The following is a 24,328-nucleotide window of genomic DNA, read 5'->3' on the forward strand; positions in this document are numbered from 1 at the left end:
GCTCCACAATCTCTAAACTCCAGCTCCCAGCCACTATGCCTTCTAGGGGACCTGCGTCCCTGTCCGGGGTAGGTATGGCTGTGGCAAGGACTGTCTGATTCTCATTTCACTTAGACTGCTGCAGATCAGCTGTTTCACTCTCAGCCTTAAATGTTTCTCCTCTGATTCAGACAATTGCCCCATTGTGGGGATCAGACCCGTCCTTCAGTTCTCGTCCCCCTGAGGGCAGGTCTAGTCCTACTAACACTCCTGTTCCCCCCAACCCCCACCCCCGGTTCCTTTGTCCTACTGAGTTTTGCGTGGTTCTATATATTCTTTACCAATGGTCAGGTACTTCTGTCTGCTCTCAGCTGGCGTTCTGCATGCACTTCTGTGTCTGACGGTGTATTCCTGATGGATCTGTGGAGAGAGATGTACTCCATGTCCACCTACTCCTCCGACATCTTGTTCTGTCTGTGCATTTGCTTTTTAAATCAGTTAAGAGGAAAAAGGAGGAGACATATGTAATTGCTCTGTCCTTTTAATTATATAAAAAAAATTATTTTCACTGGCTGTCTTTGTGGGGATTTTTTGTTTGTTTGCATGAAATCGCATTACTGTCGGTTGTCACTCTTTCAGCCTGAAGAATTTTGTTTAATATTTCTTACAAAGTGGTTCTGCTAAAAATTAATTGTCCCACTTTTTATTTATCTGAGAATGTCTTTATTTTGTCTTCGTTTTTGATGGCCATTGTTTCGTTAATGGAATTTTTTACAAAAAAGATTTGAGTTGAAAGTATAAAGTTCCCATACGACTATCCACCCACCAGTTTCTTCTGTTTTTAACATATTAAAGTAACTGGTTATTCTTGATGAACCAGTTTTGAAATGTTCCGCTCAGTTCATTTGCTCAGTTTTGTGCAGCTCTCTGTGATCCCATCAACTGCAGCACACCAGGATTCTCTGTCCATCACCAACTCCCAGAGCACGCTCAAACTCACGTCCATTGAGTCTGTGATGCCATCCAACCATCTCATCCTCTGTAGTCCCCTTTTCCTTCAGCCTTCAATCTTTCCCAGCATCAGGGTGTTTTCCAATGAGTCAGTTCTTCACACCAAGTCACCAAAGTATTGGAGTTTCAGCTTCAGCATCAGTCCTTCCAATGAACACCCAGGACTGATCTCCTTCAGGATGGACTGGTTGGATCTCCTTGCAGTCCAAGGGACTCTCAAGAGTCTTCTCCAACACCACAATTCAAAAACATCAGTTCTTCAGTGGTCAACTTTCTTTATAGGCCAGCTTTCACATCCATACATGGCTGCTGGAAAAAATCATAGCTTTAACTATACAGACATTTGTTAGCAAAGTAATGTCTCTGCCTTTTAATACGCTGTCTAGGTTTGTCATAGATTTTCTTACAAGGAGCAAACGTCTTTTAATTTCATGGCTGCAATCACCATCTGCAGTGATTTTGGAGCCCAAGAAAATAAAGTCTGTCACTGTTTCCAAAGTTTCTCCATCTATTTGTCATGGCATGATTGAACCGATGCCTCCTCAGACCACCATTTTGCTCTGTTGCATTTCTTTTTCATGGGGATGGTTTTTATCAACACCTCTTATATAATGTTTTGAACCTCCATCCATAGCTCTTCAGGCACTCTATCTATCAGAACTAATCCCTTGAATCTATTTGTTGCTTTCACTGTATATCTGTAAGGGATTTGATTTAGGTCATACTTGAAAGGTCTACTGGCTTTTCCTGCTTTCTTCAATTTATGTCTGAGTTTTGCAATAAGGATTTCATGATCTGAGCCACAGTCAGCTCCCGGTCTTGTTTTTGCTGACTGTACAGAACTTCTCCGTCTTCAGCTGCAAAGAATATAATCAATCTGATTTCAGTATTGACCATCTGGTGATGTCCATGTGTAGAGTCATCTCCTGTGTTGTTGGAAGAGGGTGTTTGCTATAACTAGTGTATTCTATCGGCAAAAATCTGTTAGCCTTTGTTTGCCCTGCTTCATTTTGTACTCCAACGCCAAACTTGCCTGTTACTCCAGGTATCTCTTGACTTCCTACTTTTGCACCGCAAGTCCCCTATGTTGAAAAGGACATCTTTTTTTGGTGTTAGTTCTAGAAGGTATTGCAGGTCTTCACAGAACCTTTCAACATCAGCTTCTTCAGCATTAGTGGCTGTAACAGAGACTTGGATTACTGTGATACTGAATGGTTTGCTTTGGTAACAAACAGAGATCTTTCTGTCATTTTTAACATTGCCCCCAAGTACTTCATTTCAGGCTGTTCTGTTGATTATGAGGGCTACTCCATTTCTTCTAAGGGCTTCTTGCCCACAATAGTAGATATAATGGTCATCTGAATAAAATTCTCCCATTCCAGTCCATTTTAGTTCACTGATTTCTAAAATGCCAATGTTCACTCTTGCCATCTCCTGTTTGGCCACTTCAAATTTACCTTGATTCATGGACTTAACATTCCAGGTTCTTATGCAATATTGTTCTTTACAGCCTCGGACTTAACTTCCATCACCAGACACATCCACAACTGGATGTTGATATTTCTTTGGCTCAGCCTCTCCATTCTTTCTGGAGCTATTTCTCCACTGATCTCCAGTAGCATATTGGGCACCTACTGACCTGGGGAGTACATCTTTCAGTGTCATATCTTTTCATCTTTTCCTGCTGTTCACGATATGCTATTATTAACTAAAGCCCATGGTTTACATGAAGGTTCCCTCTTTATGTTGAACATTCTATGGGTCTTGAACAAATATATAATGTCATGTATCCATCATTACAGTGTATACCTAATAATTGTTCCACTGCCCAAAAATTCCCTTTTGTTCCATCTGTTCATCCCGTCTTTTCTCTTTGTAAATACCTTACTTCTAATGATCTTTCTATTCTTTTCATAGTCTTCCTTTTCCAGAATATCATAGTATTATTATTCTTTTCTGACTTGGCTTCTTTCACTTAGTAATATGTGTTGAATTTTCCTCCATGCATTTTGATGGCTTGATAGTTTCTTTCTTTAAAAAAAAAATATTTTATTCATTTTAATTGGAGGCTGATTACTTTACAATAGTGTGGAGGTTTTTGACATACGCAACATGAATCAGTCATGGGTGTACCTGTGTCCCACAATCCTGAACCCCCCTCCTCCCTCCGTCTCCACCCCATCCCTGTGGGTTGTCCCAGAGCACCACCTTTGTGTGCCTGCTTCATGCATCGAATTTTCACTGGTCATTTATTCAGGTATGGTAATAAACATGTTTCAGTGCTATTCTCTCATATCGTCCCACCCTTCCCTTCCCCCACATAGTCCAAAATCTGTTCTTTACATCTTTGTCTCTCTTGCTGTCTTACATATTGGGTCATCATTACCATCTTTCTGAATTCCATATATATACATTAATATACTGAATTGATATTTATTTTTCTGGCTTACTTCATTCTGTAGAATAGGCTCCAGTTTCATCCATCTCATTAGAACTGATTCAAATGCATTCTTATTCTTTTTTATAGCTGAGTAATATTCCATTGTGTATATGTACCACAACTTCCTTATCTATTTGTCTGTTGTAGTTTATTTCTTTTTGTTTCTGAAAAATATTCACTGTATGGCTATACCACAATTTTGTGGTATATCCTCCTTGGAAAGATGGGTTGGTTCCTTCCAAGTTTTGACAATTATGAATACACCTGTTATAAATGTTTGTGTTCAGAATATTGTGTGAATGTGTTTTCAACTTATTTGGGTAAATACCAAGGAGTATGCTTACTGGATGATATGGTAAGAGTGTGTTTAGTTTTGTAGGAAACTGCCACTCTTCAAAAGTGGCTATACCTTCCTGCCTTCTCACCGACAATGTGTGACAGTTCCTGTTGCTTCACATCCTTGCTAGCCTTTGGTGTTATCACTGGTTTGGATTTAGGCCATTCTAATAGATATGAGAGTACTTCATTCTTAACTATATCTGATGTGGAGCATCTTTTTATGTTAATTTTCCACCTGCATTTTTCTTCAGTAAAGTTACCTTCAAATTTAAGCATTTTTCTGAATATTTTTCTAGTTTGACAGTTTTTTTTTTCCCTTTAGTACTTTGCATATGTCGTCTTTCTGTCATCTCTCCATTGTTCTGATGATAAATCAACGGTGATTCTTATTTGGGCTCCCTTGTTTCTCTCTTTCTGCTTCTAAGTTTATCTCTTTCTTTCTTTTTATTTCAACATTGTAACTGTGTCCAGTTGTGGACCTCTTTGTATTTATCCTATGCATCAATAATATAGTGCAAAAAAAAAAAAAATGTAAGCCAAAAAAGGAATTGTCAATCATAATGAAGGCAGGAATAGCTAGTTTCAAAAGTTCACAGTCACTCCAGATTATACTATGAAGAAATAGCTTCTAAGATAAATGGACATTTTGGGAATTACATATATGTATATATATATATATATATATATATATATATATATAGCTTACTAAACATTGGAAACATAAATCTTTGTGTCAACATACATCTTTATTTCATTTGAGAACACCTGAATACACCTGAAAGCGATTGTTAAGCAACAGGGTAAACTTATCTTGAGCTTCACATAAAATGGTCAAATCGTTTTGCAATGAAATTACAAAGAGGCATGTGAAAACTTTGTGAAGTGTCTTATGCCAGTAGGGCTACTATATCAATATCTGACAGTCTCTTTATTGGGAGTCTTTAGGCCATTTACATTTGCTGTAATTATCAATAGAGTTGGTTTAAATCCTCCATTTAAAAAATATATATATTTTTATAATCTGCTTTTTGTTCTTTTCTGCTGTTCTTATCTTCTTTGGAAGAATTGGATATATTTTAGGAATTCTTCTCTCCAGTATTAATTATACCTCTTCTTTTATTATTTTAATGTGGTTGTACTTGGGTTTATAGTATATATTATTAGCATTGTACTCTAACTTCAAATTATATTTACCACTTTACATAAAGTGTAAGAATGCTAGAGAGTTATATTTTAATTTACTCTCTCCAAATGTTTATTTTTATAGATTTTACTCTGACATAAATTATAAACCTTCAAATTCATTGCCATTATCTTCAGTCTCATCATAAGTTATCTTTTGGAGTAGTTAATTTGAGTTGAAAATGCCTTCTATATTTATTCATATGTTAATATTTCCAGTACAATTTATTTTCTTGTGTAGATGTGAATTCCATCTGGCATTATCTTCCTTCTGCTTACAGAATTTCTTTCAACCTTTCTTGAGGTGCAAATGTGTTGGTGATGGATTCTCTCATCTTTTATTGTCTTACATCTTCTGTCTTTATTAAAACATGCTTTTTTTCTCAGTACAGGATTCTAAATCAACTTTTATTTTACAATTTCTTAAAAAATCACTTCATTGTCTCCTGGCTTGCATAATTTTTCAAGAGAAGTTAGTTATCATTCTTACCACTGTTATTCTGCACTACTTTGAGCATTTGTATCTTTTTTCCCAGTGACTGCTTTTAACACAACTTTAAAATTTTCAATTATTTTATTTTTATTTTTATTCTGGACTTTTAACCATTTAGTTTGTTGGTGTGAATTTTTAAAAGGTATTATTGTCTGAGTTTTGTGGAGGTTTTGGATATGTATGGGCTTACACTTTTCATCAAACTTTTGTAAAATTTCTAACCATTATTTTTTTCACATTTTTTGGTCTTTATCTTCTCGTGTTAGGGCTCCAGTCACATCTATTTTAGATAGTTTACATTGTCATACCATCATTAGGCTTTGTTCATTTTTTGATATCTTCTTCCTGACCCTCATTTTAGGCAGTTTCTTTTGCAACGTGTTTACTTTCAATGACATTTTCTTCTGCAATGTCTACAATGATGTCTTTTGCAATGTCAACTACAATTATATCTAGTGTATTTTTCATTTCAGTATTACATGTTTTATTACTAGGTTTTCTATTTGGGCCATTTTTATACATTTTTGTTTTTTTCTTATGTTTATATTTTTCTTTACCTTATTTATCAGATGAAGTATATGTATGAAAGCTGTTTTAATATCATTTACTGCTATTTCCATTATCTCTCTCATTTCTGAGTCTGTTTTTAATGATTTATTGTCTTCTTGTACACATTTTCCTGTTTATATACATGCCTGGTAATTCTTGTTTGGATCAAGACATGTTAAATTTTGTGTTGTAAGTTCTGTATTGTTGTTATTCCTTCAAATAGTTTCAGACTTTGTTCTACAACGTAGTCAAGTTATTATTTGTTTGATCCTTTGAGTCTTTATGTAATTAAGGAGGGCAAGAACATTCTTTAATCTACTAATTTACTCCCACTAAAAACACTATTTTTTTTAGTGCTTTGCCAAATGAACCATGTTTTATAAGATCTTTCCACTGTGGATCTTAAAGGTACAAACTATTCTTTACTTTTTGTAAGCTCTGGGAAATGTTTAGCGTACTATTTGTCAGAAATCTTTGCCTATACATGAATTTTTTTTTTTCTTATGTGTCCACAGACAGTTACTCAATCAATGACTTAAAGGAACTCTTGTGCATATTTCTAAAAGTCTTCCTATAAATCTTTGTCTTCTCTGGTACTCTATTCCAAGAATTTCAATCACCTTAGTTTTCCTGCAAGACCATCCATCAGGTTCTGTTTGGGTTCTCTCACTCTATCCTATGGCCTAGAAACTCCAAGTAGTAAGTTGGGACAGAATAGGGGTTCCTTCATTTATTTCTCATCTTAGGGATCACAGTCCTGCATTCTATTGTTCAGTGGCTAAATAAGTCATTTCATATATTTTGTTCAGTTTTCTACCTTTCCAAGCTGGAAAGGTAAATTTGTTCTCTTTTACTATCTCACGGAGGAACGTGAAATTTCATGCTCTTATTTCTCATAGCTATCTTGGTCAGGGTAATTCACCTCCATGAGCTTTAGTTTCCCTTTTTATTAATTGGGAATGTGCGCTGTGCTCAGCTGTTTCAGTCACGTCTGACCCTTTGTGACTCTATAGACGGTAGCCTGACAGGTTCCTCAGTCCATGGGATTCTTCAGGCAAAAGTATTGGAGAGGGTTGCCTCATCCAGAGGCTCTTCCTGACCCAGGAATCAACCCTGCATCTCCTGCATTGCAGGTGGTTTCTTTACCACTGAGCCACCAAGGAAGCCTGAAGGGAATAACAATATCTATTTCATAAATTACTGTGGTGAAAATATCCAGCATAGAGCTATATCTGTAGTAAGTATGAGAGGAAGAATCATTTATTTCTCTTTCTGTTGATAACCAAAACACATGATATTCCTCTCTACTTATCCAAATCCTTCCTATCCTGGCAAGACTAAATTAAACCATATTTTTCCTTAACAATGTTCCTTCCAAGCCTAGCCTAAAGGGATCTCTCCTTTCTCTGAAACATCTCAGCAATTATTGTCTGTACAATTTGTTGAGTAATTAATCACAGGTGCCCTTTAATAACATTGCTACTGTTGTCTAGAAAGGTTATTTAAATTCTCTATTATCGGATATTACCTAATGTTTGTGTTTCTATTCAACAAGCCATAAGCTGTCATGAAGACAACTCATGAAATGTGTCAATATTCACTATAGTTCCTGACTCAGAGCCTACCACATAGTAAGGACAAAATTATTAATTTAGTTTTAATGGCATGTGATCACAATAGTTATTCTTATGCCAGAAAGGTCATCATTGAATGAAATGTACACACAGTGCATGGGACAGAAATCTTCCTTCTTCAGATTACCATAAATAATCCTTCATATCTTTTCTCTCTGAGCCTCAGTGTTTGGCATTCTTCAGAAAAAAAAAAAAATAATAATAATAATAATGACAAAACCAGTAGAAGAATATGTGGAAATGTATATGCCATTTAGAAGATGAGCAGGGCCTCAAGACTGAAAAGCCACATCTAATTTGACTCTGTACCTTGTGTGGAGCAAGGGGCCTGGCATCCCCATCCATCCAATAGCAGACCCTCTGATCAAGAGGTTAAACCATCAAAAAGATAAATCTCTGTGTTTGTGATCTTTTGGTTATGGTCAAAGCTAAATCATGTGCTCAGTGTGAGTTTCAGGATTTATTGTGCTACACTCTGTTAATATTAATGAGAACTTCCCCCCAAAAAATAAAGTCGGTCATTGCTCTATGAGTTTGAAATCTTGGTGATAGGCCAAACACTTCAGAAATCACCTACAACATTTTTTTGAGTAACAACTAGTATCTGATTTTGCTTTCTTTACCCTATGACCATGCATCATTTTCCCTTGAGCTGAAAATTTCCAAGGAGAAATAACATTCTAATGAACGATAGCGTGGATTTTGAAGCCTATTTCATCTCAGTGACTTCCTCAGAAATTAATGTTTGCTAGTCACATGATGACTGGTATGACTGAAAATCCCTGCAAACTTGCTCAAATCTGAAAATTCCCCTGCATTCTTATGACTCTGGCACAAATTTCAGGTACATATGTTTATAATCTGATTATAATTACATAGGCTTATGAAATCAGAATCCATTGTCCTAAACTATTAAGGCTGGTCACAGAACTCCCCTGGAGGTCCAGTGGTTAAGACTCTACACTTTCAATGCAGGGAGCACGGGTTCAATCCCTTGTTGGGGAACTAAAATCCCACATGCTGCATGACAGGGCCAAAAAATGAAAAAGAAAAAGACTGGTACCAGTCTGTTTTTTTTAGATAAGTCAAAATAAGAAAGATATTCTTTCCTATACCCTGGGAACATGAGGCATTATGTACAAAAGAACTTTGCATATTGTGGCTCATCAGTGGAACTAGAATGGAATTAGAAAACATTTACTCTTGTCACACTGTCTTCATTCTTTATATATATATATATTTATACACACACACACACACATACACACATATGTATATATATATATATATATATATATATATATATATATATATATATATATATATCAGATCACTTGATATGAAAGATGTCCATTTCTTCTGCCTCAGATAGCACACGTTCTCCCTGCCTCTTTTCCATGCCTTACTATCTAAATCAGGAAAGTCTTTAAAAATAATTCATTCACAAATTACTCTTCTCTTTATCCCTTCTTTAACATGTACACAGTCTTAATCAAGATTTGAGACTTGACTTGGGAATTTTCAACATTACACATAGAAATGTAAGGTCACAGAGGATTTCTCTTAGTTCATTGTCCCAAATTTCTTCAGCCATTCCCACTCCACCATCTCCTAAAGGTGGTCCAGCAGGGGTGTTCAATGAGTGTCAGTAAACATAGAGTTATTTTTGAGCAGGTATAGCAAAGTCAAGCAAAATGATTCATATCATACCAGCATATCCAGTCAGCAGGGAGCCTGATATTTTGCATCTTTCACTCAAAGTAACAGACTTCCCTTATTAAAAAAAGAAAAAAAAAGTAAATACATAAAGACTTTCTCTCTCAAGCCCCTCCTGTAATCCACCTCCAAGTCTTCATGTGCATGATGGCCACTTTGTCCTCTCCTTGACCTGTTCTCTGGGATAAATGAACCAAAGCCTGGAATAGCTGCTTCCTGTGTGCATCAATCTGCCTCACAAGGGGAAGAGGGGAAGGCAGAGTGGTCTCTGGTTTCATCCTCCTCTACCTCCGTTTTTCACTTCCACTGAATCCCTAGCTCCTTTTTGCTTCCCAAGGGTAAGCCCTGCTTCCCCTTTATTGCCTATACCTAAATCCAGCCTCTCTCTCCCCAGCACTTTTGTTTTCCCATTAACACACTGAACCCCTCATGTTTCAGGAAGTTTGTGAGGGCAGTTGGTGAGGTGAACTGTGCTTCCTGACAAGTATGCAAAGCATTCTGTGATATACTGGATCTGGAAACCCCTATTATAGGAGATTTACTATTCTGTTCTAAGGTTGCACTCCAGGTTGAAATTGGCTGACAAGGTCTCAGCTTGGCTAGGATTTATTCCTACATATTAAATTATTTTTTTAATTAGTTCAATGCCCTGGTCATTTCTAAACCAAAGAAATTTGAAATAAGTTCACAAAGCAAAAGTGAAACAGGTCATGGTTTGAGTCAGTTGTTCAGTTTATACAAAAATATTTGTAGCCCTCAATCTCTTAAACACTTCCATACATTTTCTTAAGATCAAGGATTCACATACATCCTGTGTGCATGCACACTCAGTTGCGTCTGACTCTTTGCAATCCCACTGATTGTAGCCCACCAGGCTCCTCTACCCATGAAATTCCCAAGGCAAGAATACTGGAGTGGGTTGCCATTCCCTTCTCCAGGGGATCTTTCTGACCCAGGGACTGAACCTGGGTCTCCTACATCTCTGCATTGGCAGGTGGTTCCTTTACCACTGAACCACCAGGGAAGCCCTCACATACATCCTAGATTTTTGCAAATTAATTCCTATTGCTATCAATCTCCTTGGCCTCTGTTTACGGATCAACATTTTTTTTTTTTTTTTTTTTTTTAAGGCAAGCGTGAATTGCATGTAAAATCTTGGGCAGGAAGGCAGAAACTGGGCCTCTTCATTCTATCTGAAATCCTTTCTGTGTTCCTGGTTCAGTGAGATATATAAGCGTGGGAGAGGCAGATTGTGGAGCGGAGGTATTATTGCCTGCGCTTGTGCACACACAGACATACACAAACCCCAGATGGTAACGAGATGAGGAAAAAGAGCCAACAACACCAGGAGTTATTTTGGGAACAAAACTAGGAATCTACATATGGTTAGATTTTTCGTCCTAAATGTTGCTCTTGCATATGACAAGCTCCTTCGTGGAGCAGAAGTCAATTCATAGATCTATTCAAATTACTTTTCTAGTGTCTAATGCTTTGGAGAAAGAAGTAAAGAGGTGTGTGATTCCTTTAACAAGACTAAGATATTGCAACTATCTCAGAAGAGGCCCTATAATTTCTTCAAACTGTCTTCTCTCTGTATAAATGTGCAAGAACCAGTAATGTCAAAAAATAGTTAAAAGTCAAGTCAGATTGCTAGAATTTAGCAATTACCTTCAGTCTTTGGTGGATGATTGGCTGTGTGAATGGTGGGATTTTGCTGGTAAGAAAGAAAATCATATGTTTGACATGCAGGGCAATACACTTGCTAATGTTCCATACTTACCAACTCCACCCTGAACACTAGTTAAGAGATTCACAATTTCATACTGTTTAGGGAGAGAAAAAGCGTGTCATTAGCACAGCATAAATTTTTGACTACTATACAGTTCCAAACACAATACCGCGTACTGGTAATTTATTAATATCCTCATTACATACATCAATATTACTATTATTCATTATGAAAGATACAAGAAAACTAACACTTACTTCCCTTTCTCCCATTCCATGTTTCTAATCAAGCAGCAAACATTTCTCAAAGGTTGCTATGGGAAGAGTGCTGTGACTTTCAGGAGTAAACTTACTTTTCAATAACAATAGTTGTATGAAATGCAGTGTACTGTTTCCCCCCCCCACACACACACATTGTTGCTTGAAAGATTTGCTGCTTCTGTTACTTGGGAAAAGAACTTCAAATTAAGAAACAGTAAGTTTTTAGTTTTTCTTCTCTAGCAGGAGAAAGAATGCCACTGAAATCATGTACCAGGAACTAAGCATACAAAACTGATGAAGATAGTCACTGATCTTAAGGAGTTCACAGTTTACAGATGAAGACAGGCACATAAATAATAATTACAAGACAGTGTATTAAGTGATTTACCAGATGCACGCATTTGATGTGCTAGGAGCACAAGGGAGTGAGTCATGAATCAGAAAAGGGAGTACAGTAACGGCTCCTGCCCAGCTGCATATTCTCAGAGTGAGACTTAGCCCAGTGCTTGCATAATAAACTCGCATCGTCCTTCTGTGAAACTTAGGCACGGCATGGTATGCAAACATTTTTGCATAATTTTTACAACAGCAGCGTAGCATGTATTTATTGCTTTATCTGGTAGGTGTATCTCCTTTCTTTTGAGAATAGCACCACTTTGGGATAGGGCAAGGAAATATTGTTCACTTACTCTTCAAATGTGTAATTTTACTAGAGGTAGTCAATCACAACACTCCACTGAGCCCCGGTTTCTTCAGATTGAAATTATGGAAGAGAAACAATTCCTCTAGAAAGGAAGGGTTTTTAACTGAAAGCCTGGGATCTACCAATGGACAATATTTCCAGCTCTTAGAGAAAGCCCATATAAGAGAATGAATTAGGGACACAAAGAGAAACAGAAATGAGAGAGACATAGCAACTGAGAGAAACTGATGGAATTCACAACCCAGTTTCTGGTCCTCTCTGAGGCCAACTGCCTCTCAACACTCTGCTGTTTGATTATAGAGTCAAAACACTGCACTGTTTGCCTTAAACAGGTGTTCAGTTTTTGTATCCAAGATAATTTTAGATGGCCAACAGAATCAACACTAAGATTTCTCCATAGAAGTTACTCATACTTGGTATTGTATCAATCTGCTAATCTACAAGTGAGATATTTTTCTTCAGATTTTGCTTATCTGGTCTTAATGACCTCTTTTCCAGAGTGTTCCTACTCCTCCTAGCATCCTGCTTCTCTAGGTCGCATTAAGCTAAACAGAAGTTCTGAGTTAAGAATGGTTTAGAGAAGAAAAAAAAAAAAAAAAAAGAACTGTTTAGAATTCAAAGGGAAGAGATGGGAATGTATTGTCTCATGAATTACAAACACATACCTGCTTCTGAAATGTGACTGGAGACTGAGTGTAGCATCTTACTCCAAAAGTGTGCCTTTACTATAGGAATGGAACTGTATGTCTAACAGTGATGATAAACGGGCAACTGTGGCAACTATTTAGAGCATTTTGGGAAATTCGGACCAATATTATTCACCAAAGATTCAAACTGAACCTGCTCAGATCTAAACTAACACTTTTCTCTCCAACCTGCTCCTCTTACAATTTTCTTCATCTTCATTGGTGGTACCATAATATCCCCAGTCACACAGACTAAGAAATGACAACTTTTTCATTGAGGGAGCCTGCTTCCTTAGTCCTCGTAACTAATCACTCACCATCTCAGTTAATTTCACCTTTACATATTGTTTCTTTCCATCTTTACTTTTAATGCTCTGGTTCAGACCCTCCTTATATTTTGCATGCCTATGTCAACACCCTTTTAACTTGTTTACTTGCCTCTATTCTTGCATGCATGCTAAGTCGCTTCAATAGTGTCCAACTCGGTGTGCCCCCATGGATCGTAGCCCTCCAGGCTCCTCTGTCCATGGGATTCTCCAGGCAATAAGACTGGAGTTGCCATTTCCTTCTCCAGGGGATCTTCCCAACCCAAGGATTGAACCCGCGTCTCCTACGTCCCCTGCCTTGGCAGGCAGGTTCTTTCCCACTAGCGGCACCTGGGAAGCCCATCTCTATCCATGCCCTCCTCTAACCCATCTTTTAAACAGTTGTCAGTGATTTGCCTGAGATGCAAACATGATCCTGCTACTTTCCTATTAATAACCGCGCAAGGGTGTCTCATCACTACAGGACTCTGGCATGGCAGTCTAGCCAAGATCTGTCTCCAAGTGTTTGGTCAGTGGTCTGCTCCTGCCTACCTTCTCACTTTCATTACCTGCCACTCCCTTCCTCTAGGCTTCAGTCCAGCTGTGCTCTTCTTTTTGCAGTTCCCTTCTCAGGTTTTTCCTTTTCCTTGGAATACTCTTTACTCGGGCTGTGATTAAGCCATTCAGAGGCCCTAAGCATCAAAAAAGATTAGGATGCCTCATGTAAAATTAAGAATTTAATAATATCAAAATAGAAACCAAGTCTAGCTTTGTGCTGATTTCATCTTAATGGATTCTTTTCCTTTTCCTTCTTCCATTATATCAAATATACAAAGGAAGTCTTAGAACATCTGGGATATGTTATGGTCTGGGTCAAATTATAAGGATAAGGACTCCCAGTAGGTTTTCAAACACTGGGTAGATGGGACCTCTGAAGTCACAATTTGCAATTGTTCATGTCTTGCCCTTTTTCTTGGTAATGGAACCACCGTCTTGCTCTGATAACACTTTTCAACTCGTCCGGGAAAGGAAGGGAGAGCAGCCCGTGTATGGAAGCTTCCTGATAATGCCATTGCCTGCCTAGAAGGATAGCTTGATTTTTTCCCCCCAAGCAATTACTTAATTGGTATTTTGGCCCCTTTTTCTCTGAAGCAGGACATAACCTTTATTGACATTGTGGCTGCTGCCACATCTGTTATGCTGACAGAGAGAAGGAGCTGGCCCAATTCTTATGATGGATTTGGCAATGTCAAACCTTCAGCACAATTTGTATCGGGGCAAAAGGAAGCTTGTTGCTAGTGGAAGGTTCCTCCAATCCCTGAAACATTGTGGGTATGAAGAGGACTGTCCCCATCCTCCTAGCACCAAAATCCTCTCATCACCTCAGAAGTGAACCAGAGAGATATAAACTCCATTTATGGAGAAGCATCTCACTTTTGCCAGCTACTGAGCATAGGAACTGGAAGCAACTCACAATGTACTGCGACAAAAATGTCTTCTATACCTGCATAGAGGAGCTTCCCTGCAGCTCAGTGATAAAGAATCTGCCTGCCAATCAGGAGACGTGGGTTAGATCCCTGGGCGGAGATCCCCTGGAGAAGGAAATGGCAACTTACTCCAGTATTCTTGCCTGGGAAGTCCCATAGACAGAGGAGCCTAGTGAGCTACGGTCCACGTGTCACAAAGGTGTCAGACATGACTTAGTGACTAAACAACAACAAACCCGCATAGTAACCCTATAAATCGATGTCCCAGAGACAAGTAAACACAGAAAATGAAGAAGAAATTAACTGCGCAAGATGTGCTGAACAGAGAGAGCTGTGGATGTAGATCCGTGTCAGTCCATGAGTGATGCATTGTAGGGTTTACACTGGATGCAATTTCGCCGAGTGCACTGTGTAAAATAAGCTCAGTCTGTACCCCCAGTCCAGGACATCTCTACTCCAGTACAGAGTACTTTATGATTTAGCAATCTTAACCAGACTTGGCATTCATAGGAGAGGCTGTAGTTACAGACCATACTGAACTGAGGTCCTCTGGAGGTAATAAAACACTAAGGAGATGCTATCTCCTGGATTTGGAGCATGTCATTCCCTTGAAAGTCAAGGAGACAGCTGATTTAAAGTTTCCAGCTAGGTCACAGAAAAGTCAGTCTCGGCTGCTTCCAGCTGAGTTCAGAGTTTGAATATTTATGGTGTCAATCTGAAATCCAGATAACCACAAATAATATAAATCCATTAACTCCCCTGCACAAGAAAAGCTTTTTGGCTGCTAATGCCTTGATTGCTAGGCTACCACAGGATTGGTGTGTGGATTTCTTGCTTTCGGGCTTTCTTTTTTTTTTTTTTCTCTCTGTCTCTCCTTCTGTCTCTCTCCATGTCTATCTGTCTGTTTGTTTGTCTATCTCCACATCAACCCCCGCCTTTAGTGACTGTGTAAAGTTATACCAAGATACTCTAAACTGATGGAGACAACTTTCCAGGAAAAATAAGCAGGAACAGCAATGCTGAGACTGTCTGGCCTCCTCTGTGCATAGCATTTATTATTGAAACGTTATAGTTTTGATCATCTGAGAACCACAGTGCTGGTTTATTTCTACCACTTACATGAAGTGAAGTGAAAGTCCTTCAGTCATGTCCAACTCTTTGTGACCCCCTTGGACTATATACTGGAACTCTCCAGGCCAGAATACTGGAGTGGGTAGCCTTTCCCTTCTCCAGGGGATCTTCCCATCCCAGGGATTGAACCCAGGTCTCCTGCACTGCAGGAGGATTCTTTACCAACTGAATTATGAGGGAAGTCCACCTACATAGAAAGTGGATATTATTCACCAGATTATTGAACCTGAAGTCCTCTAGCATATTTTCTTCTCTGTAAGCAAAATTTTGCCCATGAAATAAAAATCATATCTTCTCTGTTCTCAGTTACCCTAGAAGGCAGTAAGTGGGAGTGCCCAGATAAAGAATAGTAGCATGGACTTGTATTATATGACACTTGCATATATGGTATTATTGGAGTTTTATAAGAGTCAGTGTGATAGAGATTATTGTGCTCCTGTTTTGGATGAGGATATTGAAATTCAGAATCCAGCTGAAGATCATGCAGGCATATTAAAAAGTGTCTGAAGCTCTTACCCCAAGAGGCTTTTGTTAGACCATTCACCAAATCTTTGACTATGCTAGTTCACTTACAAAATGCTTCAGAGTGACCTGGTTTGGAGACCCCTTGACAGAGATAATGAGACAATGAACATAATCTCACTAAAAAGCAAAGACTGGGATGGCATGATTTGGGTCAATGGCGAGCCCTGTATCGAATTCATCCAAATCATAGCACACCGAACTGGCCTTCTTTACTTTAAAAATACTGTTTAAAAAAAATTTTTTTTGATGTGGACCATTTTTAAGTCATTATTGAATTTGTTACAATATTGATTCTGTTTTACGTTTGGATTTTGTTTTTGGCCACAGGCATGAGAGATATTAGTTCCCCAACCAGGGATCAAACTGGTATCCTAAGTACTAGAAGCTAAGTCCTAACCACTAGACTGTCAGAGAAGCCCCTAAAAATACTATTGTGATCTTAAAGACAGTTGGTAAAAATCAACAATTATTCTTCCACTCCTGCCTCCCTCACCATCACCATATGTTGGTCCTGTGTTAGATACTTGAGTGTGAATGGCAACAGAGGACACCCTAGCATCAAGAAAATTACAGCCTTCAACAAAATAATATAGGCCTACTCACACCTTAGGAATAATGAATGAATTATGAAAATGTTATAAGATCAAACAATTAAACAAACACCATCTTGACATATGACATGCAAAGCCCCTCTAAAGCACTGATTCTCAATCTCCATTGTAGAGAAAGTGTTCTCAACACTTGGCATTGGAATCACACACCAGAAATTTTTTTAAAGTACAGATTTCAAGACTCCAACCTCAGACATCCTGATTTAAATTTCCTGGTGTAAAGCCTGGGCATGTGAATTTTTAAAGAGTATCCCAGGTGATTCTGATATACATTGAGGATTGAGAAGCACTAGTTTAGAGATTCCCATTTAATGGTTTGAGAGCTCTTGCATGCCTGCTAAGTTGCTTCAGTTGTGTCCAACTGTTTGCAACCCTAAGGACTATAGTCCATCAAGCTCTTCTGTCCATGGGATTCTCCAGGCTAGAATACTGGAGTGGGTTGCCATGTCCTCCTTAAGAGGATCTTCCCAACCCAGGGATCGATCTTACATCTCCTGTGCCTCCTACATTGCAGGTGGAATCTTTACCACTGAACCACCAGGGAAGCCCTTGAAAGCTCAGGCCCTTGAAAAGATTTGTTATATTTTTATATTGTACTGTATTTTTATACTATATTAGTAGGTAATGTGTCCATGGCACATATTATCCAGGCACTGCTTGAAGTACTTTATATATATTAACTCATTTTTTCCTTATAACAATCTTATGAGAAAAATACTTCTGTTACCCTCACTTTACAGACAAGGAAACTAATACAGAAAAGCATTAAGTCCCTTGTCCAGTCACAGAGCTGAGGAACAGCAGAACTGGGACTTGAACTCCAGGGATCAGAGACTTGCTATAAATCACTGCATCATGATGCTTCATGAGCCTACTCATTTAGAAATTCTAGTTTAAGGACATGTTAAAGAGCATGAGGGAATCTGGCCCTTAAATCTGTGCATTTCCATTCAGAGGGCATTTCTACTGACTTCCAAGCAAAAGGGATCAGTGAAAATTATTTAGAAAACTCCCTTAGTCTCTCTAAATCTCAAGGAAGAGATTTTTAAAGTTTAGATCTACTTATACTCATTTGAAAAAACCCTGATGTTGGGAAAGATTGAAAGCAGGAGGAGAAGAGGACGACAGAGGATGAGATGGTTAGATGGCATCACCGTCTCAATGGACATGAGTTTGGGTAAACTCCGGGAGTTGGTGATGGACAGGGAGGCCTGGCGTGCTGTGGCTCATGGGGTCGTAAAGAGTTCGACAGGACTGAGCGACTGAATCGAACTGAACTGATACACCCCCCGGTGTTTTTTTGTTTGTTTGTTTTTGCAAAAAGCAAACTTTGTGGAGTTAAAGCAGGTTTGTTTTCAGTGATAAGTCACTTCCTGTTCTTAAGGCCAGGAGACCTTTTAAAAGCTTATTTTAAATCTCAAGTTGCTTCTCAAGCAGTCAGCATTGTTTTACAAAGTCACATTTAGATGAGTCCAGGCCAAATAAATCACTAAAGTTTCAACTGTGTAACCTTCGAAAGAATGCCCCCTTCCTTAAGGATGGGAAAAAAAGCATAGTGTCTGGAATTTGCCTTGTTTTACAAGGCTTGCATGTCTAAAAATACATCTGAACTATTTTTCGAACCCTATATGGTTTTGTATTCATCCTTAACTAATGACAATAATAAATGATTATAAAAATCTAAGTCACCTCTTCATTTTTTCCCACAAGAAAATGTCAAATAAGAAAATGTAAACCATTCCCACCTCTACATGTGAGTCAGAGCATGAAGAAACAGGCTTAAATAGAATCAAAGTTTTGGACAATTTCTAAAGATGCATTCAGTGGCTATAAGGTACCCAACCTGGGGTTAAATACTGTGGGGTTACCCATAAGACATGGTTCCTACTGATATGAACTGCTGGGATAACTCACTTTCCACTTCTAGGGGGAGCTTTAATTCGACCTCAGAAACAATTCCATTTTGAGGCAATTCAGTCAGTGAGACTTGTTACTTGCTAATTCAAATTCATTTTAAAAATTAGTGATATCTTCACTACAGTCAGGAATCATGCTACTCTTCACTCCATCCTACAGTCCTTCTAAGTCCTCACCTCCAAATAATGTGGTCAGCTTTTCCTACTTTGCCCTACGACTGTCCAGGTTTTAGCACTGGGAATACTATGTCCCTTGGGACTGTCTAGATTTTAGTACTAAAAGCCAATGTCCCGGGAAATGCCTCAATTCTGAACAAGCCAGAATGATTTGTCACACTACTCTCAATATAGCCCCAAGTCTCACTTTTGAACCTTACTTTGTTCAGGGTGCCATATAAGTGAAGTATTATTGTAGCTCAGATAGTTTACAAGGATACTCAGTCTCTAAGCCACATATCAGGAACTGAGAGGGAAAGTGGGTATCTTGAAAGTAGAAGCCACTGAACATAGCATTACCTAGAGCTGTTTTATCTAAATTATGGCACCATTTCATGCCAGTCTCAATATCAGTTCTTCTTCAGATAAGATATTTACCTGCAGCACCTACTGATAAGCTAGGATGAATGAAAGTGACTCAGCTATCAGCTCAGACCAACACAGCACATGCAATCACTCCAATGGCCCATCTACTGGCCAGACCTTCATACACACAAAATTGGCTAGAACAAGCACCTTTTGGTTTTTATGGTGGAGGAAGGAAGCTACGCTCTTCCTTCCTGGGCAGCATTATCTTGCAAAGAAAGCATGGGTCGGGGCTTATACAGAAAGTCTCTCCTTGTCAAAAGGAGTGGAAGGCCATTTATGCTTTTTTCTGTCTCATAAATCACTTGCTTCCATACTTGAAAACCTGAAGTCAAAATGTTCAGCCAGAACAGAGAGATGGTCACTTTGCCTTTGGCCGCACGATGCCAGAGTCATTTACAGAGCAGGTACCAACAGCCCTGCTGACTGTGTGTCATGTCATCCATCATACGAAACTAAACCAACAAGGCGTGAAGAGATGGTTGTGGGAACTCTTGTCAGAGAGGTCAGACCACTTCATCAAGGAGGCAGGGCAACATTTAGGATAGCTGGCCAATGGGAAGGGTTGCTCAGGGCACATTTTTAATGGGGGGCTTTCCCATACTCTATAAAGAAAATCTCAGGAGGCAGAAGTTTACCTTTACTTTTGGGCACCAAACTATATTTGAGAAAGGACTATCACTCTTAAAATATGCTACAGTCTCATTCTTCTTCCTTCCTGCTGGGCCTTTTCAATTTTTCTCTTGTTGTCCACAACTGAAGTGACTACCTTGTCAAGTTGAGAAGTGGCACTACTTTCGAATATTATTCATATTTTATGAAAGATGTACTTTGTGAAGTAGACTTGCCCACTGAGCAAGGTTCTGATATTGTAGCCCCACTGCCATAACTATCTGAGCCTTATCCTCAGTTTGGTTCAGTTCAGTTGCTCAGTCGTGTCCAACTCTTTGCGAACCCATGAATCGTAGCACACCAGGCCTCCCTGTCCATCACCAACTCCCGGAACTTACTCAAACTCATGCCCATCGAGTCGGTGATGCCATCCAGCCATCTCATCCTCTGTCGTCCCCTCGTCTCCTGCCCCCAATCCCTCCCAGCGTCAGGGTCTTTTCCAATGAGTCAACTCCTCCCATGAGGTGGCCAAAGTATTGGGGTTTCAGCTTCAGCATCAGTCCTTCCAATGAACACCCAGGACTGATTTCCTTTAGGATGGACTGGTTGGATCTCCTTGCAGTCCAAGGGACTCTCAAGAGTCTTCTCCAACACCACAGTTCAAAAGCATCAATTCTTCGGTGCTCAGCTTTCTTCACCGTCCAACTCTCACATCCATACATGACCACAGGAAAAACCATAGCCTTGACTAGACAGACCTTTGTTGGCAAAGTAATGTCTCTGCTTTTTAATATGCTGTCTAGGTTGGTCATAACTTTGCTTCCAAGGAGTAAGCGTCTTTTAATTCCATGGCTGCAATCACCATTTGCAGTAATTTTGGAGCCCCCAAAAAATAAAGTCTGACACTGTTTCCACTGTTTCCCCATCTATTTCTTATCCTCAAGACAAGCACACACACAAAAAACAAATATAAGAGACAAAGTTCCGAGCCCCACCTCGCCCCGCCCTTGCCGACTGGCCCAGCGCTCCCACCGCAGACCTGCCGAAGACCCGCGGATCTGCCCTCGTTTTGAGTGCGCCGTGTCTGGTCATCCAGTGTCGAGGCTATGAAAAAAGTGGTTCAACAGCTCTAGCTGGAGGCCGGGCCCAATCAGGTGAAGGTTTCCCAGGCAGCTGCAGATATGAAACAGTTCTATCTGCAAAATGCTCAACATGACCAACCCGCTGCTGACTGGAGTATCTTCAAGTACAAATCCCTTCAGACCCCAGAAAGTCTGTTCCTTTTTGTAGTAAATTTACAAGGTTTTCCAAACCACTTTTCATAAATCTATGACTATTCAAAAGAAAGTTAAATTTGAAAGCTGTACAAAAGCCTCTCTGTAAAGTGCCATACTATACAAACTTCTACTTTTGTTAATCCTTAATGTTTACCTCTCTGAATATTCATAATTTTCTGATTCACAAGGTTAATTATTTTATATACACTGATGGCAGCATACAATAAAATATTTAGCATAAAAAAAGAAACAAATACAGTCATTGCTCATATATCACTCAAATTTATGTAGAATCCTTTGCCTGGCACATATTTAGGATCTCAGAAGTTATTTGTTAAATAAGATGATAAAGATGGATATTGGAAGAATAGCCCTAACCCTAACCCTATATATAAAGCTACTGCAATTACCACATCAATCCTCATTTTACATGTGAGGAAACTGAATGATAAAATAGTGAAGTAATATTCTTAAGCCATGCATTTAATGCATATTTGGTCACAAGTACCCTAGGTTCAGAGCCTAAGAAATTAACCATTTAACTAAACCACATCTACTATACCATATTCTTGCCTGTAATGCTAAAGTATTATTCAGCCCTCTTTTAACAGATACCCTGAGTCTTCTACAAATCCAACCAAGAAAACAACAGAAATGTAATACATAAAGCAAACTGTAACTTGATAACAGCTTCTAACTCCTTTTTTATTTGTAACCTGTTTTAGGTAAAGTTATCCTATCTCCAGATTGGTTAGCAGAGGGTCTGGAAAAAAAAAATTTTTTAATAGACATTTAACCAGAGTTATCACTGATACTGTGGGAGGTAAAATGAGTTCTCATTCAGATGATTTAATATCCATAAAGAGTTAAAATGAAATAGTTAAAATGAAAAAGAATACTCAATTTGGTGAAAATAACACTTAAGAATTACATTCTCCAGTCTTAAACCTCAATCACCAAAAACTTATTGACCTCTATTTAGATCTACTTGGGTGATTTCTTTCACTACCTGAGGATTCCAAAAGAAAATGATCAATTCAATTATTCCAATAGATGTAATTTACTGTGAATCAATGGTCGTAGAGGGAGACTGATGAGATATGTAAGTATAAAGGTAATTGGAAGTGAGCTTCTGTGTGAGAAAGGAGTTACAAATATTGGAAGGGAAAGAACTAGAATTAAGGTCTTTGTTGAATTGGAATTGGAAGTACCATGTGAATTCATGGTATTTATAAACTTCCCTGGTGGCTCAGCTGTTAAAGAATCCACCTGCAATGCAGGAGATCTGAATTTGATTCCTGGGTTGGGAAGATCCCCTGGAGAAGGAAACAACTACCCACTCCAGTATTCTGGCCTGGAGAATTTCATGGACTGTATAGTCCATGGGGTCACAATGAGTAAGACATAACTGAGCAACTTTCCCTTTCACCTTCACCCTTCATAAATATATAAACTTACATAAATATATATCTCACCATGTATACATATATCACACTATACTAAATACCATTATATATCAATTATCTATTGGTACCTACACAAAATGCACATTTAAATATGCATATAAAAGTATACATAACATACATAATGTATTTGTTTCCTAGAGCTGCTAAGCAAATTACTGATTATTAGAAACTTGGTGCCTTAAAATAGCAGAAACTTATTTTCTCACAGTTCTGGGGGCCAGAAGTTTAAAATTAAGATGTTGACAGGGTTGTTTCCTTCTTCATACTCTAAAAGAGATTCTATTCTGTCATCCTCTTCTACCTCCGGGTAGCTGTCCTTAATCATCGTCTTCAGTCCATGACATTGACGTTGGCTTGTAGCCGTATCATTACAGTCTGTCTCCATCCTCACATGACCTTCTTCTCTGTTTGTGTCTGTGTCTCTGTACTTCCTTCTCCCTTCTCTTATAGAGACACCAGTGATTGCATTTGAGACCCACCCAATCCAACATGATCTCATTTTAACTTAACAAGTTCCATCTGTAAACAGTCTGTCTAAAAAAGTCACAGTCTGAGGTTCTGGGTGGACATGAGTTTTGGGAGGAGACTATTTAACAAATTATGCACATTCCCCAGCATTGTCTGGTGAGAGAGCTTGGTAATAGTGATGCACAGAAAGTAACGAGCACAGCCAGTTTCCAGATCTTGGTTTCTAAACGCCCTTGTTAACGAAAAAGAACCAGGGATAACTGTTGAAGTTAAGTGATGGATAATGCAGGGCCATTATACAATTCTTTCTACTCTGGAGTCAGAAGCCACTGATCAATGAAGGGTCAGAAAAGAAGAGGTCAAGAGTGAGAGTAGAGAGCAGAGCTGTCTACTGGAAGTGCTATACTTTGTCACTCTACCATCTTTTTTTGTCAACCTATCATCAATTGTTTGTATGAATATGGACAAAACACGTAAGTGTGAAGACTTTTATTTCTACAGTGAGATTAGAATCAGCTATCTGCCTGGAAGATCATAGTCTCTTGAGTTCCCTTTCAGCTTTAGGAGCAGTGGATTATGAAACACCTCTGAAACAGAGGTGATCCTGCTACCTGAAAACTGGGTTTGCCTCTTACTGTGCCAAGCCAATAGATACAACCAAGTCAAAGATTGGGAGAAGGAAGGATTGAGTATTATTTGCAGCAAAGAAAGAGAATATCAGGGATCTTTCTCAAAGCAGTATCTCCTCAAACAGCAAAATTGGGAAAACTTTAAGTGAAGGGTGCATATTTATGAAAGGACTTGAAAAGAGGATAATTCAGCATATAATCGGGGCAAAGACTGACAGAGTCCAAACTTGAGCTAATTAAAGTCAGGAGGATCAACATCACCATTCCCTCCTCCACCTGAGTGGGGATTTAGTGTATGGGGAGCTCTCGGTGGAGCAGAATACTTCTGCTGATAGTTATTTGGGTGGTCTTTGAGAAAGCCCCTTCACATTTCCGTGTTTCAGCGTCTTATTTTTCATAGGAGAAAGGTATTGTAAACCAATGCTTTTCTAGCCAAAAACTTTATTATAACAAGATCTTATACCAAGTTCAAATACTTAAAAATGTTAACTAAATCTGGTGTAGTGAAAGTGGGGATTAAAAGCTTCAAGTTGAGAGTTGACTCAACCCTCCTAGATGAAGCTGTTAATCCCAGGGAACGGCTCAGATTAAACAGCTT

General features: G+C 38.7%; 1 pseudogene; it reads left to right on the forward strand.

The window, feature by feature from the left end:
* Nucleotides 1-3,102: 3,102 nt before the first annotated feature.
* LOC136147117 (guanine nucleotide-binding protein G(I)/G(S)/G(O) subunit gamma-5 pseudogene) lies at nt 3,103-21,180 on the forward strand (annotated as a pseudogene).
* Nucleotides 21,181-24,328: the final 3,148 nt, after the last annotated feature.

The sequence above is a fragment of the Muntiacus reevesi genome, chromosome 1, assembly GCF_963930625.1.
Source record: "Muntiacus reevesi chromosome 1, mMunRee1.1, whole genome shotgun sequence".
Lineage (NCBI taxonomy): Eukaryota > Metazoa > Chordata > Mammalia > Artiodactyla > Cervidae > Muntiacus > Muntiacus reevesi.